The 7,767-nt window shown below is 44.7% G+C and overlaps 1 long non-coding RNA gene across 1 annotated transcript; it reads right to left on the minus strand.

Moving 5' to 3' along the window:
- Positions 1-44: 44 nt before the first annotated feature.
- Positions 45-2,037, minus strand: LOC125944506 (uncharacterized). Its single transcript, XR_007466244.1, has 3 exons — positions 1,940-2,037; positions 1,695-1,753; positions 45-94 (listed from the first exon to the last, which is right to left on the minus strand). It is a non-coding gene; the product is annotated as an uncharacterized LOC125944506 (long non-coding RNA).
- Between the last annotated feature and the right edge of the window lie 5,730 nt (positions 2,038-7,767).

A 7,767-nucleotide genomic window follows, 5' to 3' on the forward strand; every position in this document is an offset into this window, starting at 1 on the left:
GTAAGCAAAAAAAAAAAAAAAAAACTGGCAACGAGAACTTACGAAGACACGTCCGAATGCAGAATAGGCTCACTGAACAATCCCATCGGTATATCTGAAAGTATAAGATTTATTATCAACCTCAACATCGCGTAGCATAACAGAAGACTCACCTGAATGCCAAGAATTGCCGTTATTGCATGCGTCATATGTGTCAAGCACGTTCCCTGATACTTGTGAGTAGGCAGTAACATTTAAAACCCATCTTTTATTTTTTTTTTTGCCACCCACAAGAGAAGAACGCTGAAAGCGGCCCTGAACCACATTTTATACCGAAGTCGAGAAATACATATTAAGTTAAATCAGACTATTTCGGCAATACTTTACGGCAAAACGTTCTTCAATGCATTCGGCAGAAGCGGAGGTATTGGCAATGAAACAGACCATTCGTGGTGCTTCCGCTCTTTCTTCAATAATTTGCACTACGAAGGCTATGAGGGAGTGCATGGTATGTGCCCCCAACAATCCGCCTACTGAACATCACCGTGGCGCGCAGTTCAACTTTAATTTTGGATGTTCACGTAGACGCCACTGTTTCCGATTTTAGCGCGTACGACGAGCCAAACGTGCCAAACGCGGTTGTCCTCGGCGAGCCGCAGTGCGCTCAGCCAGTGGACTCGTCGCGGCACCCCGCGGTGGCCGCGGTAAATACGCTGCGTAGCAGACCGCAGCTACATGTAACTACAGCGTTTGCTCCGCGACCATATGCTCCTGTCTGGCATTCCTACATGGTGCGGACCGGCGCTTTGTCTTGCATCAGCTTGACCACCGGATAGCAGCCACATCCATCTTGCGCATTTCGAAATGCTATCAATAGCAAATTGCGAAGCGAATTCTGCCAAGGCGTCTAACCAGGAATGAGCAGGAGTGAGCGCGCGCTGGCGAGTGTGCGTGCGCTCAGACCTGAAGCTTAGTGTGGTTCGAGGCTATAGTTGAGTGTGCAAAACTCGTCGAAATTAGCGAGACCCGACGGCTACTACAGCGATAAGCAGGGTGGCCAAAGTTTAATCCCTACGCGGACGGCCAGCGTGAGCAGATGACTGTCGGACTCTTCCGGAAGTACGTAATTATTATCGAAATTCGAAAGCACATTTTCGCTTACTTCAGCCTGTTTATTTAACTGCGTCAATAAATATACAGAGTAACAGCAGGAAGAAGCTCATTGATCCAAACACTGTTCTTGATTGATGTCAGCTATTGGCCAATAGCAGCCGCGTATGGGAATCTGCTATATTACAAAATCCAGAATGGAGTCCAGCATAGAGTGAGGAGCAGGATTGTTTTTCAAAAGAGACCGTTTTACAGAAAGATGACTTCGCGCTCTGCTTGCGTGATCCACGCGCCGCACACGAATGTAAAATTTGCCTGAGAGGTTCACATCAGCGTAGCTATCCGCGAACTGTGTTTTTGCAGCAAGCCCGAGCTGTGGTTCAGGGTCACTTATACCTTAATGCGCCTAAGTAAAATCTTTAGAAAGATTAGGCGACGCCTTTCGTCTCCAAGGCACGCAAAAGGTACTATTAGGACGAGTGGAACATGATAAGAGGCACGTATAACGTACACGCGGAAGGGACGTGAATCGTGAATAGCGTGAATCGCGGAAGGGACGCAGAATAAAACAGAGCATTCACGTGTGCATTTATCTTGTTACGTACACAAGGCGTTGGCTTCGCAGTCGTATCTGCACTCCAGGTCGAAGGCGGAGCCCTGCCACCTTTCACGGATGGAGAAAGGAGATATATGTAAAGATAAATACGTTACTGATATTTTCTGACAACCTAGTTGAATCAAACAACGCTATTACTCGCAGTTTTCGTAACCTTTTGGTGAATTCTGGCCATTCCAATAGGATAATTTTAAGAAAGAAGTCATCATCGTGTGAAGCGATTTAATCGCTTACTCTGGTTCTGCTTGTTCCTTGGAGAACTTGGACCAATACCGGTGCATGGTTGCCCGGCGGAGGAGGTAGTAGCTCTCGGCTATTTCCTTGCGGTTCACCATGGTCTGCAAAGCAGTAGGGATAGCCTATGGCGACGTGCTTTTCTTTTCTTTTACTCCGGAGGAAACATTACCGATCAAATCTGTTGTGTATGTTATAGTTAAGGCATTGCGTGTGGCTCTGGCGAGGTTGACTGACTGAATAAATGGTTAGTGAGCATGATGATTAAAGGCATATTGGAGGAAGAAAAAGGAAGAAGGTGACCTGTACAACAAACCCGATTCTTGAGCGCAAGCTGCTGGATCAAACCTGTAATTTCTCAAGTGCGGTCTGATCGAGGACCGTGGCCTGAGCGTGGTCGTTATGTTCCGTGCACATGATCGATCCAATGGTAATCGAATAGGCGATTGTTGTTGCACTACGCCCTCATAGAACGCGGTCGCCAAGGCAATGAAAGCAACCCGTGACTTCATGCTGGGCCACAAAATGCCGTTCTCATCGTGACACCGTAAAGAGTAGTTAAGGCTTTGGCGTGTCGAATAATAACAGTGGATGAAACAATTGGACCTACCAACACGTCGTGTTTTTCTAAATGTATAATATACTGGAAATACAAACTCTTGATTTTTAAAGGAAAAACAGCGTAGACTCGAGAAATGTAAACACTTATTGCGCTCCAGTTATAATTTTCTCCTTGATTAGTGTTTGTGTGCATTTTAAGGTGGCTGTCACTGTGGTAAGAGTGACACTGTTGATGACGGTTTAATGCCTCGCCGTAGCCTTTAACGTTAATTCCTCCGAACGTGCCCTTAAACATTTCCACAAATATTTGCTCAGCTTCTTTTGCTTGCCTATTTTGTGGAAAACTCTTAGCGCCGCAGGATTCAGGTAAAAAAGAAACGTCTAAGTTTCGCCCGACAGGCGAAACATTGATTCGGATACCAAATTAGTAAACAGCTATGCGAAGTAATGTTAGTCGCTTTATCGACTATATAAACTGCGGTGAAGATTCGCTTACGAATTAAATTAACAATCACGTTGTAACGCGCACGGGCAAACGTGAGCAGATGTCTCTGGATGACCGCGGACACTCGCTGTCAGAACGCTGGTGGGATGAAGAGTGGCAGCAGCGACGAGCGAATTCCTCTTCGTGCCACCTCTCGCTTTAATGCAAGCTAGGTGCGCGAGGACACAACACACACGAACTCAAGAGCTATCTCAGGTCTGCTAACCTTCGAAGAGAGCGCAGATTGCCTCCAGGATAGTACGCGCGCTGCCGTATTCAGCCGCTGCCGCTGGAGTCGATGAGGACATGTGCACTAACCTGTCCTTTCACTCCCCCTCCTTGCGCGTGTGAGAAGACGGCACGCACCCTCCCCGCCTTCCACCATTTCTACCATTATTCTCGGCTCACCCTTAGAAGCTTTCATTCGCAGCTACACCATAGGGCGCCGGGTCACGCCGTTATCGCACTTGAACTTTTTATGGAACACCACTCCGACGCCGACGACGACAACGGTTGGAGTATCCATATAATTGCTATGGCAATAAAACACCAGGCAAAAGCATATCGACTGACTAATGAAACTACGTTGCGTAAACAGGAGCCGAGAGAGTGAAAACAGTCACTGTGGCCCGCTCGTACCGAAGCATAGATTCGTCCCAGCTTGTCGGTGTCCATGATCCAGAGAGGATAAAAGATGTTGACGCTCATAGTCTTCAGCTGAGAAGTGGAAGGGAGAAAAAAATGAAAAGAGTAAATCTCGATGAGTCACAGTGCAATAAATGCGTTTGATTCTATTCGTCTTTGTCGTTCATGCTGCAGAATAGCCTATGCACTAAAGAAACACCTCGCGAAAGGGCGCCAGGCAGTGACAAAGAACGGAATCAATGGAGCTATATGTGTATACTAACGGTGACAATGTTGAGGAAAGGACTCGAGGAGTCCAGCGACATGACGCATGAGATAAAATTTATGTCAACATTGGCACTTATGTTACAAAACGTAAGATATTACGTTATAATATTACAACACTTAGTGTTCTGGGCCGCGTTCCAATTAGATCCAATTAATGTGAAGTACGCATATTATACAACAGAGTATTTGTAAAACAATAATTAGTATTATTTCATTAATCATCTTCTCAAATATTATAATTAGATTAAAAGTGTCAAGGAAAAAATTGTAACACAACATGATGAACTTCCGATACAGCTTTCTGCTGCTCAATACGTGCTACATAAAAGTGTTTTTACGAGCGTGAAAGAAGCTCTCAAATACACGCATAGCCCTTCGAGCGGCCAATCACCCGGCAATCTTGCTTGTATTCACGAGCTTCGTTCAAACTGGAGAAAACACTTTTATGTAGCCCGTATGGAGCAACAGAAAGCTGTATCAGGAATTTTTATGTTGCTCTATAATTTTCTGATTGACACTTTTCCTCTAAATATAATATGAGAAGTTGCTTAAACAATTAATACCAATTATGGAATTAGGTGGAATGCAAAGAATAATCTGAGTATCTCTAAGCGACGGCAAACATTACCTTGGTTTTCTCTACAGCTACGTGCATTTGTTTATTTTTAAATGTTGGTGCATGATAGTTTGGACACCCTGTATAGTTTGGCTGCTTTTAGTAAGAACTGGTCGAATGGTAAACTGAAGTGCTTGCATTTGGTAATCCGTACGTAAACCGCGCACAAACCACGCAGTGGTATTTCGTGTACGTGCATTATTGTTGTTCTGAGTTAAGGATAAAGGAGAGGCTTCGCACTCCATATAAGTAGTTGAAAATTTTAAAAATATCCTGTTCTCGAAAGTTCTAAACCACGCTATTTTCACCATTCCACAATCTTGTAATCCAGTTTCAATTGAAGCTAATTAGGTATGGGATTTCTGTGGTATGAAGCCTAATATTTTTTTGCTGGGGTAAAACTTTTGTTAAATTTTGTTTGGTTGTAGTCAACCGAACTAAGCTACAATGATTAATGTGTAATGCGAATAACGCACAGTAAGCCTGAAGTTTTACTTATCACGGAAGAAAGGAGCGAGGACTACAGTTCACACACTGTAGAAGGAAACTTACGTGATTAACCTGTTATAAGTATTAGAACTTGTCCTGTGCAATGGAGTCATTCTTGGCACAACACAGGACTATTTCTGTATTTTTCGAGATATATATTTTTATTAGTTTAGACAGGGACAAAGAGGACAGCTTTCACAGGACGCTATTACCCTACCCTATTAATACATTTACTTCAGGCGCTAACATCACCATAGTACCGTCGTCGGCACACAAAAGAAACCTTACTGCTTTGTCACCATTTTCAAGGTCGTTAATGAAAACATTAAATAAAGAAGAACAGAGAATACTTCATGGGGAGCACCGCTTCTGACAGGTAGAAAATATACCGTATCGGCTCATGTAAGGGCCGCACTTTTATTTTGAATTTTGGCGAACTGTGGCCCCTACACGGGACCGAACCTTTTGTTTAAAATGGTACGTCGCATCCCGCGACTTGTGCGCACCCGGGTTCTCACCAGGTGCACACCCCGGTTCTCACCAAATTCGCCGAATGTGATTTTTCCTCCGTTGGAAACGTTTTTCCGAAATTTTCGGCTGCCAAGTTGGGCGTGCAGCTTACATTCATGCGGAGCTTACACGCGTCTATACAGTAAGCCACAGCCTCCCAAAGCGATATATTGGCGGCGGGCTTCCAAATAGGAAACTAGTGCACTGAGAGGCAAATTTCCACGAATTCTGCAACATGATAGTTTCTTTTCTAGAATGTTGCGATTAAGACAGTCGAATGACATTTCCTGAAATCTATCAATAAGGTCCAGCATAAAACAAATTACCAGATTTTAAAGCATGCATTCATTCAATTTCCGTTTCTTTTCCTGCACAGAGGTCAAATTGAGCTGTGGACAAGATGTCTTGTAAACAATTTCTCTTAGACCCTTCGAGAATACACGAAGGACGTTTATCGGCTTATAGTCCTCGCGTTTTTGGGGCAACTTTACCACTGCTCAAACGTGACCAGGCGGGCATATTACGAGCGCCCCGATTTTACGAATCGAATAGTAATTCGCCTGATGAGGGAGGTCCAAGAACGATCAGTCAAATTTGACACTGCCTCGTGCATTTCCTTTTTCTTTCAAACAATCGCTTCTTTCAAAGTTCTGATATGAAACAAGTTGCGTTACCCATGGTAAATTACTCCTTTCTTTCGAAAATCTTACTATTCATTTTCGGCCGCGTTCGAGACGCGAGTTTCTGATGAATGCCGTTTCAGCCACTTTTATCGAGCGACTGCGGCGCTGCCGTAGCGCTGGCGGTACACGCTGGAATTTATTAATATTTTCAAACGCCACGCGGCCAAAATTGCCATTGGACTTGAAGCGGAAGCTCGGAAGATCTGCTCGCGGTGAGACACTTCCGTTATCGCAGTGAGCCTGCAGCCCACTAATGGCGTCAAGAGGGCGGGCCGAACGTAGACTGCGAATCGGCCAATAGCTGTGTCGAATGACAGAACAAATCACTTGTCCTGTACTTAAATGTGAAGTTACAACTGGCAGCCTGGGACACTGTCTGCCTTGGAGAGCTTAGAACGGCCAAAACAGCGAACCTAATTTAGCTGTACTTTAGAAATTGAGCTGTACCTGAGTAGTCGAATGCCTCCATATGGGCTAAGGGTACCAAGGAGAAAAGAAAGAAATACATAATTGCCATCTAATTGTCCCCACTTGTATTGCTGCGCAAGGTGATGCCGCCAGCCAGGCCACAAGGAAAGAGGGCGCTTCTTCCGAGAGCCAACTAGGGAGCCTACATGCAACACCGTTTTAAAACGGCGTTGCATGTAAGCTCCCTAGTGCCAGCAGACACTAGGTAAAAATTGGAAGGACGCTTAAGCTTCGCTTTTAAGAGCGGAACGCGATAGCACTCAAAGATCCCTGACTGCTTCCCACGCTTCCCGACAACTGCAGCTTAAGCAATCGTAACGTAGACAGCGCTTGCATGTAGGCTCCCTATCGTAATGGTTACCGGGAAAAACTGGCGACGAACGCTATGCACCAAGGCCAGCTTTCTGGTAGAAACGCGGCCTCTTGCGTGGGGCGATCCCGGAGATATAGCACAACCGCGCCAAAAAAATTGCATAATTTTCAGGTTTCCGTTTTTTTTCGCACTTTTAATATTTCAGCGTGAGACGATTTAACATAAAAGGCGTGCGCTGGGGGTGTTTTGTTTCCTGACATTTGTTTGCGGATTGTCATTCTCAAAATTCCTAGGCATAGCTTTGCCAAGAATGCAAGATAAGGTATGAGCAACTATCATGATAGAATGGTGTGGCATACCTAAATATATTTGGAGTGCCTGCGTGGTTGGGGATGATTTTCTCGGCCGCCGGCGCCAAAGACGACACCTACGCCGGATTTTCTGCGACACGGGGCTCTTAACGCTATCGCGTTAAAAATGAGTTGACTACATTTATAAAGACGAAAAAGTACTGTCTGCCGACTGTATAAACAATTTAAAAACTGTACACGCTCTCTTCGCATTAGTACATAACTATAAGCACCACATACTCGTGTAACTGCTGCGCCAATTATTTCCTGCTCCAAAAAAGCTGTTTTCGGACCAACGTTCTTACCTTGGTGAATACACCAGTAATAACTGGTACACAAAGGGTTTATTCTCAAAATATTATTTCAGACGTGGGTGGGAGTCTATTACACAGGCATGTGGGGTGTATCAAAACGCTTGAATTGCTTTTATCAGTGTTTCCGT

The sequence above is a fragment of the Dermacentor silvarum genome, chromosome 3, assembly GCF_013339745.2.
Source record: "Dermacentor silvarum isolate Dsil-2018 chromosome 3, BIME_Dsil_1.4, whole genome shotgun sequence".
Classification (NCBI taxonomy): Eukaryota; Metazoa; Arthropoda; class Arachnida; order Ixodida; family Ixodidae; genus Dermacentor; species Dermacentor silvarum.